The sequence below is a fragment of the Bombus huntii genome, unplaced genomic scaffold, assembly GCF_024542735.1.
Source record: "Bombus huntii isolate Logan2020A unplaced genomic scaffold, iyBomHunt1.1 ctg00000236.1, whole genome shotgun sequence".
NCBI classification, from domain to species: domain Eukaryota; kingdom Metazoa; phylum Arthropoda; class Insecta; order Hymenoptera; family Apidae; genus Bombus; species Bombus huntii.
In genome coordinates, this window is record NW_026099453.1 from 5,001 (window position 1) to 15,000 (window position 10,000).

At 45.4% G+C, this 10,000-nt stretch overlaps 1 long non-coding RNA gene, 1 other non-coding gene and 1 pseudogene across 4 annotated transcripts in view; 1 reads left to right on the forward strand and 2 right to left on the reverse strand.

Annotated features, from left to right (window-relative positions):
* Nucleotides 1–622: 622 nt before the first annotated feature.
* Nucleotides 623–772, reverse strand: LOC126877763 (5.8S ribosomal RNA; annotated as a pseudogene).
* Nucleotides 773–935: 163 nt separating this feature from the next.
* Nucleotides 936–10,000, forward strand: part of LOC126877756 (uncharacterized) — a 38,065-nt gene continuing 29,000 nt past the window's right edge. The window contains exons 1-2 of one of the 3 annotated variants that reach the window (XR_007695302.1): nt 936–1,302; nt 2,371–2,793. This is a non-coding gene — a long non-coding RNA (uncharacterized LOC126877756). Of the gene's footprint in view, nt 1,303–2,157; nt 2,241–2,370; nt 2,794–10,000 lie in introns of all 3 variants that reach the window. The other 2 variants (XR_007695299.1, XR_007695301.1) reach the window with 2 other exon arrangements.
* LOC126877765 (small subunit ribosomal RNA) lies at nt 4,159–6,077 on the reverse strand. Its single transcript, XR_007695310.1, has one exon. It is a non-coding gene; the product is annotated as a small subunit ribosomal RNA (ribosomal RNA).

The window sequence follows — 10,000 nt, forward strand, 5'->3', positions numbered from 1 at the left end:
ACGTCGGGGGCGCGGACCTTCGTGCGTCGAACACCGGCAAACGTAGCATATATCGCCTGATATGAAAAAAAAATCGTCACGAGGAGAACACTACGAGTATATACGTTCGATAACCGATACACGAAGCGGTGCATAAGCGGGCGGTCGCCCTCGTAAGGACGACTCACGACGCCGCGAGCACTCACGCAGGTCCGTGACCGGTTCTCTCCGCTCTTATTCGTATCCCTTCGTATACCTTCGTCCGACTCTGAAACGTTCTCTTATAATTTTTAAGAAGAACGACGGCGGGTTGTCAAGGCAAGAAGGGACAGAGAGAGACAGAGGTAGAGTTTCGTAGTCTCCCGTGAACACGATAGATTATATATCGAGCATGCGTACGACTTGCACGGTCTCTGCACGACCGCGACGAACGCCGACGAGCGTCCCAACAATCGCTCGTACGTCGCGTATGTTCTCTCCGTCCGCTCTTATTCGTATCCTCGTTCTTGTACCTTCGTCCGACTCTGAAACGTTCTCTTATATAAAGAAGAACGACGGCGGGTTGTTAAGGCAAGAAGGGACAGAGAGAGACAGATACGGAGAGTAACGATACGCAACGCAAGCAGTCTTAGGTTTACGTGAGCAACCCTCAGCCAGGCGTGGTCCAGGAATTGTATCCGTGGACCGCAATGTGCGTTCGAATGTCGATGTTCATGTGTCCTGCAGTCACACGTTGACGCGCATAGCTGCGTTCTTCATCGACCCACGAGCCAAGTGATCCACCGTTCAGGTAATCTTTTATAAATTTACAACAGTTCAATACTCAAATGTACTCTTCTCGGTTCTAGCGAAGCCGAGTTCCGTCACGTTCGACCAACGGGAATCGAACGCGCAGAAGTCGCCATAGGATTGACGACACAAAAACGTTCGAAAAAAAAAGAAAACGACGAACGCGCGAAGATACGCGCGTTCGCCGGCCGGGCGTAAAGTACATTATGATATATAACAACCATCGAGATCGAAGCTCCGTTCGTCAGGAAACGACGGGATATATACACCCGATTCTGAATCCTCTGTACAGCACACGATCTCGCGAACGAGTAAGCACGGTGGCTAGCCCATGTTATATATGTGTTTGATTCTACTCTCTCGTCCAATTATTCAAGAAACAGCGCGCGTGCATCTCTCCATCGTTCGGGTGATAGTAAAGATTCGATGGGATTCGCGCGGCCGTCCGCCTCGAGCGGTCTTTCGTCCCAATATCCAGAAGCAGAGTTTGAAAAACTCTAGCGACGGCACGGGTGTCCGACTCACGACATCGAGGTTTCGAAGCCGGCGATCCCCCTCCGACCGGATGGCGACCACGCGACCCGACTGAAAGCATGAAAAATCGACGAAAGATAGAACACATCTCCGTTCGGGTGGTGTTTTTTCTTTAAAAAAAAAAAAAAAAACAAAAATTCGATGGGACTCGCAGCCATCGTCCTCGCGCGGTCTTTCGTCCCGATATCCAGAAGCAGAGTTTGAAAAACTCTAGCGACCGGCACGGGTGTCCGACTCACGACAACGAGGATAGACAGCCGGTCCCCCTCCGAACGGGTTATGCGATGATAACTCGATGAAACTTTAGTCTCGTTCAGGTAGTGTGTGTCTTGTAAATCAAAAATTCGATGGGACCACGCATCCATCGTCCTCGCGCGGTCTTTCGTCCCAACATCCAGAAGCCAGAGTTTGAAAAACTCTAGCGACGGCACGGGTGTCCGACTCACGACCCACGAGGATAGACAGCCGGTCCCCTCTGACGGTATATTATATATGAGATGATAGACGACAAACTGGATGAAACTTTAAGTCTCGTTCAGGTAGTGTGTAAATCAAAAATCGATGGGACTCGCATCCGTCGTCTCGCGCGGTCTTTCGTCCCGATATCCAGAAGCAGAGTTTGAAAAAACTCTAGCGACGGCACGGGTGTCCGACTCACGACAACGAGGAAAGACAGCCGGTCCCCTCTGAACGGTATATTATATGAAACTTTAAGTCTCGTTCAGGTAGTGTGTAAGTCAAAATTCGATGGGACTCGCATCCGTCGTCCTCGCGCGGTCCTTTCGTCCCGATATCCAGAAGCAGAGTTTGAAAAAACTCTAGCGACGGCACGGGTGTCCGACTCACGACAACGAGGATAGACAGCCGGTCCCCTCTGAACGGTATATATATATGCGATGATAGACGACAAACTGGATGAAACTTTAAGTCTCGTTCAGGTAGTGTGTAAATAAAAAATTCGATGGGACTCGCATCCGTCGTCCCTCGCGCGGTCTTTCGTCCCGATATCCAGAAGCAGAGTTTGAAAAACTCTAGCGACGGCACGGGTGTCCGACTCACGACAACGAGGAAAGACAGCCGGTCCCCTCTGAACGGTATATTATATGAAACTTTAAGTCTCGTTCAGGTAGTGTGTAAGTCAAAAATTCGATGGGACTCGCATCCGTCGTCCTCCGCGCGGTCTTTCGTCCCGAATCCAGAAGCAGAGTTTGAAAAACTCTAGCGACGGCACGGGTGTCCGACTCACGACAACGAGGATAGACAGCCGGTCCCCTCTGACGGTATATAATATGAAACTTTAAGTCTCGTTCAGGTAGTGTGTAAGTCAAAAATTCGATGGGCCTCGCATCCGTCGTCCTCGCGCGGTCTTTCGTCCCGATATCCAGAAGCAGAGTTTGAAAAACTCTAGCGACGGCACGGGTGTCCGACTCACGACAACGAGGATAGACAGCCGGTCCCCTCTGAACGGTATATAATATACATTATGCGACGGTAGACGATCAACTAGACGAAACTTTAGTCTCGTTCAGGTGGTGTAAAAAAAATTCGATGGGATACGCACGCACGGCTGTCGTCGTCCTCGAGCGGTCTTTCGTCCCAATATCCAGAAGCAGAGTTTGAAAAACTCTAGCGACGGCACGGGTGTCCGACTCACGACATCGAGGCTTCGAAGCGGCGGCGTTCCCCTCTGAACGAACTTCGGCTAGACTAGTTACGAATCGTTGCTACACATCGTCTTCATCGTCGTCGTCGTCGACATCGACATCATCATCATATCATCATCATCATCATCATCATCATCATCGGTCATCGTCGCATAGCGGGCCAACATCCACGCGATGCGTCTTCGTTCTAGGTTACCCGATCCACGAGTATGTTACACGTGGTTTCGTTATTTCGAACGAAACGACATACGAAGAGCACACGCCCTTTGGGTAGGAAGCACGTTTCGAGAACGACGAGAGTTTCGATGAAAGAGACGAGAGAAGTCGACGCAGAAGGTATCCATGGATCTTCGAAGAGAACCTTCGAAGATGTATATCGGTATCCTTTCGCTCTGCGCGACTCGCTACAAGTTCTTTCGCTCTCGTCGACTCGTTCTAGACGCTTCGTTCGATCCCAAAGAGGAGTCTTCGATATGTCCCGTTGTCGGAGGAGAACAAACGCAACACAGACCACGAAACATAGAAGAGAATAGGCGAGCATGATCACTCCGACACGAGGCACTTTAGAGATTTTCTTATTAGTTTGCATGGACTTTTATATTTCGTTTGTACGGTTTCCACGATGCAAATACGAAATACGAGATCGTGACGGCGGGTCTTTCTGTGTACGGCCTCTCGCAGGCGCCACGACTGCATTTCTCTTTACACCTGGTTTCCATCGTAATTTTTTCGTTTGATATCGAGCCTTAACTTTTGTTGGCTCTTTCGAAGCTAGAGTTCCCTTTTATTAGAATTTCATATATATATATTATATTGTTATATGTTTTATTCGGAGACGGCGGGTCTTTCTGTTTACGACCTCACGCAGGCGCCTCGAATAAGTTTCATTCGCATTTCGTTTTTATACTTGTATATATATATCTCTTCATCCCGATGATCGAGAGAGAGTGCCACCTTCTCTTCGTATAATTCCGTAGCTGGAGGGTCGTCTCCTCCTTAAGAATATTTCTATTCGTGCCAACGGAGGTTGCCAAGCTCCCTGGCGTTTTCGTTTGTTAAAGTATATAGCTTGTTAATACGTCGTATATACTTTCGTCGATACAGGAGGAGTACGGCTCCTTACCGACCATTGTGATATATATTTCATAGTTTTTATATGTGTTCAAGTCAAATTCTTTTGGTATCGTATCGTTAATGATCCTTCGCAGGTTCACCTACGGAAACCTTGTTACGACTTTTACTTCCTCTAAATGATCAAGTTTGGTCATCTTCCCGGTAACATCGGCAATGCTTATCACATGGCCGCGCACCAGTCCGAAGACCTCACTAAATCATTCAATCGGTAGTAGCGACGGGCGGTGTGTACAAAGGGCAGGGACGTAATCAACGCGAGCTTATGACTCGCGCTTACTGGGAATTCCTCGTTCATGGGGAATAATTGCAAGCCCCCAATCCCTAGCACGAAGGAGGTTCAGCGGGTACCCGGGCCTTTCGGCCAGGGAAAACACGCTGATTCCTTCAGTGTAGCGCGCGTGCGGCCCAGAACATCTAAGGGCATCACAGACCTGTTATTGCTCAATCTCGTGCGGCTAGAAGCCGCCTGTTCCTCTAAGAAGATTTGTTTGTACGTTGGTAGTAAAAACCCACCGACCGAAGCCGGGGGCCTTCGAGATACCATAGTTACGTCTATTTAGCAGGCTAGAGTCTCGTTCGTTATCGGAATTAACCAGACAAATCGCTCCACCAACTAAGAACGGCCATGCACCACCACCCACCGAATCAAGAAAGAGCTATCAATCTGTCAATCCTTCCGGTGTCCGGGCCTGGTGAGGTTTCCCGTGTTGAGTCAAATTAAGCCGCAGGCTCCACTCCTGGTGGTGCCCTTCCGTCAATTCCTTTAAGTTTCAGCTTTGCAACCATACTTCCCCCGGAACCCAAAAGCTTTGGTTTCCCGGAAGCTGCCCGCCGAGTCATCGGAGGAACTTCGGCGGATCGCTGGCTGGCATCGTTTATGGTTAGAACTAGGGCGGTATCTGATCGCCTTCGAACCTCTAACTTTCGTTCTTGATTAATGAAAACATTTTTGGCAAATGCTTTCGCTTCTGTCCGTCTTGCGACGATCCAAGAATTTCACCTCTAACGTCGCAATACGAATGCCCCCATCTGTCCCTATTAATCATTACCTCGGGGCTCCGAAAACCAACAAAATAGAACCGAGGTCCTATTCCATTATTCCATGCACACAGTATTCAGGCGAAGGTAGCCTGCTTTAAGCACTCTAATTTGTTCAAAGTAAACGTATCGGCCCACCTCGACACTCAGTGAAGAGCACCGCGATGGGATATTAGTTGGACCGCCCGCGAGGAGCTAAGCCCACCGATAGGACGTACCACATAATGCCAGTTAAACACCGCGAGCGGTGAACCGACACTGTGACACACAGATTCAACTACGAGCTTTTTAACCGCAACAACTTTAATATACGCTATTGGAGCTGGAATTACCGCGGCTGCTGGCACCAGACTTGCCCTCCAATTGGTCCTCGTTAAAGGATTTAAAGTGTACTCATTCCGATTACGGGGCCTCGGATGAGTCCCGTATCGTTATTTTTCGTCACTACCTCCCCGTGCCGGGAGTGGGTAATTTGCGCGCCTGCTGCCTTCCTTGGATGTGGTAGCTGTTTCTCAGGCTCCCTCTCCGGAATCGAACCCTGATTCCCCGTTACCCGTTACAACCATGGTAGGCGCAGAACCTACCATCGACAGTTGATAAGGCAGACATTTGAAAGATGCGTCGCCGGTGCTAGATGACCATGCGATCAGCACAAAGTTATTCAGAGTCACCAAAACAAACGATGGACGGACAGACGAGCCATCCGCCACCGATTGGTTTTGATCTAATAAAAGCATTCCTACCATCTCTGGTCGGAATCTGTTTGCATGTATTAGCTCTAGAATTACCACAGTTATCCAAGTAAATGTAGGTATGATCTAAGAAACCATAACTGATTTAATGAGCCATTCGCGGTTTCACCTTAATGCGGCATGTACTGAGACATGCAGGCTTAATCTTTGAGACAAGCATATGACTACTGGCAGGATCAACCAGGGATCTTATTCGTATAACAATTCTTATAAATTTCGTTTAAGTTCTCTTCGTGTCGTAGGTGGGACGTAAGCACCGTACGACGAGACTTTTCGTTCTTAAGATAGATATATCTATAAAATATATCTCCTAGCGACGTTCGAGATACACCCATAGTTCAGTAATAATCTTCGAACGCCGCTCGCAGCCACTTTGTAATTCTCAACTCCACCTCCTCTCTTCTCTCTCTCTCTTTCTCATAGTCTTATATAAAATGTTTAGAATCGTACTTCTAAAGGAACATTTCCATAATGCTGTCTTCGTGTAAAAAGACTTATTAGAATATCTTAGCGGTAAAGCACGTATACGCACCTCACGCTGAACGAACAAGCGCGTATCCCAGTGCGTCGCGCTGGACATACCGTAAGAATATTCTTTCAATCGGTAGAACATTTTCGGCAGAAGACATACTACGCAAAGATAGTACGCTCCTACCGCCTCATCGGATACTTCTGCGAAAGCAGAAGTTTTTATAGAAAGCAGACGGTTATACTCTTTTGAATGAATCGATGCTCAGTTAGTACAAGCACACACGCATCTAACAATTTTTGTTAGAATACGTACACACAGGTCACCAGCTTCCCGACTCAGGGGAACCTTGCCACGATATTTGGTCATTACGTCCAGGACAGCGACCCGCGGCGCAGCAGTGTAGAGAAAAAACCAGAACGAGAACGGAGGAACAGTCGAGAAATAGCGTAAAATACACTAAGACTCGAGGAGCGGTGACTGAATTCTCAACCGAGGCCGTAGAATAGCCACGCGCTCAACGCTGTTCCGACCGAACCGTCCGGCTCGACGTCTCTCTTATAGATACGAAAGCGCCAGCCGGAAGGCCGGCGCCGGCCGGGCTAGCGGCCGCGCGCTTACGGTGCAAAACCTCCGTAGCAACGTACCGTTCGGAAGGGACGCTGGAACTTAGTCTCGCGAACGCTCGATCACTACTATACAAAGCCAATATCCAACCATCGAAATACATTACCAGACGTTTTATTAACATAATAGAAATGCATTTTTACCAAAAAATTAATTTTTTTTTTCACCGAAAAATTGCATCAGTAAACATACTCTTTTATCGAATACGGACAAAAAATAAGTTTATAATCAATTACAATACGTTAAAATAAGTAGAAATATGCAAAAAAATATATACCTTGTAACGTTAATTAACGAAAAAATTAGAAAAATATCCCAGTCGTGTCAGTTCGACGAACGCTAATTTTTTGAAAAAATCGATAAAAATGTTTAATCCCGACGTATTTAATAGAGATAGAACGATTCCCGTAAAAAAATTTATACCTTGTAACGCTTTTTAACGAATAAACTCGAAAAAACTTTTTCGCCCTCGGAATTTTTCTAAGTCCCAACGTACCGGCTCGGAATTTTTCTATGTTCCAACGACCGGTCGTGTCGGTCCAAACGTTTTTATATCCGTCTGCCGACGATATAAACGCTTAATCCCGACGTATTTTATCGAGTTATAACGATTTCTTGAAAAATATTCGTACGTTATAACGCTTTTTAACGAATTAATCGAAAAAGAGTGTTCGGTCCGAAAATTTTCTAAGTACGAACGACCGGCCGCATAGGTCCGTTTTTAAAAATCGTTCTCGGACGGAAATAAACCATTAATCCCGACGTATTTCGTCGAGTTACGTCGATTTATGCAAAAAAATTCATACCTTGTAACGCTTTTTAACGAATAAACTCGAAAAAACTTTTTCGCCCTCGGAATTTTTCTAAGTCCCAACGTACCGGCTCGGAATTTTTCTATGTTCCAACGACCGGTCGTGTCGGTCCAAACGTTTTTATATCCGTCTGCCGACGATATAAACGCTTAATCCCGACGTATTTTATCGAGTTATAACGATTTCTTGAAAAATATTCGTACGTTATAACGCTTTTTAACGAATTAATCGAAAAAGAGTGTTCGGTCCGAAAATTTTCTAAGTACGAACGACCGGCCGCATAGGTCCGTTTTTAAAAATCGTTCTCGGACGGAAATAAACCATTAATCCCGACGTATTTCGTCGAGTTACGTCGATTTATGCAAAAAAATTCATACCTTGTAACGCTTTTTAACGAATAAACTCGAAAAAACTTTTTCGCCCTCGGAATTTTTCTAAGTCCCAACGTACCGGCTCGGAATTTTTCTATGTTCCAACGACCGGTCGTGTCGGTCCAAACGTTTTTATATCCGTCTGCCGACGATATAAACGCTTAATCCCGACGTATTTTATCGAGTTATAACGATTTCTTGAAAAATATTCGTACGTTATAACGCTTTTTAAACGAATTAATCGAAAAAGAGTGTTCGGTCCGAAAATTTTCTAAGTACGAACGACCGGCCGCATAGGTCCGTTTTTAAAAATCGTTCTCGGACGGAAATAAACCATTAATCCCGACGTATTTCGTCGAGTTACGTCGATTTATGCAAAAAAATTCATACCTTGTAACGCTTTTTAACGAATAAACTCGAAAAAACTTTTTCGCCCTCGGAATTTTTCTAAGTCCCAACGTACCGGCTCGGAATTTTTCTATGTTCCAACGACCGGTCGTGTCGGTCCAAACGTTTTTATATCCGTCTGCCGACGATATAAACGCTTAATCCCGACGTATTTTATCGAGTTATAACGATTTCTTGAAAAATATTCGTACGTTATAACGCTTTTTAACGAATTAATCGAAAAAGAGTGTTCGGTCCGAAAATTTTCTAAGTACGAACGACCGGCCGCATAGGTCCGTTTTTAAAAATCGTTCTCGGACGGAAATAAACCATTAATCCCGACGTATTTCGTCGAGTTACGTCGATTTATGCAAAAAAATTCATACCTTGTAACGCTTTTTAACGAATAAACTCGAAAAAACTTTTTCGCCCTCGGAATTTTTCTAAGTCCCAACGTACCGGCTCGGAATTTTTCTATGTTCCAACGACCGGTCGTGTCGGTCCAAACGTTTTTATATCCGTCTGCCGACGATATAAACGCTTAATCCCGACGTATTTTATCGAGTTATAACGATTTCTTGAAAAATATTCGTACGTTATAACGCTTTTTAACGAATTAATCGAAAAAGAGTGTTCGGTCCGAAAATTTTCTAAGTACGAACGACCGGCCGCATAGGTCCGTTTTTAAAAATCGTTCTCGGACGGAAATAAACCATTAATCCCGACGTATTTCGTCGAGTTACGTCGATTTATGCAAAAAAATTCATACCTTGTAACGCTTTTTAACGAATAAACTCGAAAAAACTTTTTCGCCCTCGGAATTTTTCTAAGTCCCAACGTACCGGCTCGGAATTTTTCTATGTTCCAACGACCGGTCGTGTCGGTCCAAACGTTTTTATATCCGTCTGCCGACGATATAAACGCTTAATCCCGACGTATTTTATCGAGTTATAACGATTTCTTGAAAAATATTCGTACGTTATAACGCTTTTTAACGAATTAATCGAAAAAGAGTGTTCGGTCCGAAAATTTTCCAAGTACGAACGACCGGCCGCATAGGTCCGTTTTTAAAAATCGTTCTCGGACGGAAATAAACCATTAATCCCGACGTATTTCGTCGAGTTACGTCGATTTATGCAAAAAAATTCATACCTTGTAACGCTTTTTAACGAATAAACTCGAAAAAACTTTTTCGCCCTCGGAATTTTTCTAAGTCCCAACGTACCGGCTCGGAATTTTTCTATGTTCCAACGACCGGTCGTGTCGGTCCAAACGTTTTTATATCCGTCTGCCGACGATATAAACGCTTAATCCCGACGTATTTTATCGAGTTATAACGATTTCTTGAAAAATATTCGTACGTTATAACACTTTTTAACGAGTTATTTGGAGGGGATCTTTCGGCCTTTTCGTAGCGGTGCGAAAAAATTCTAAGTTCCAACGT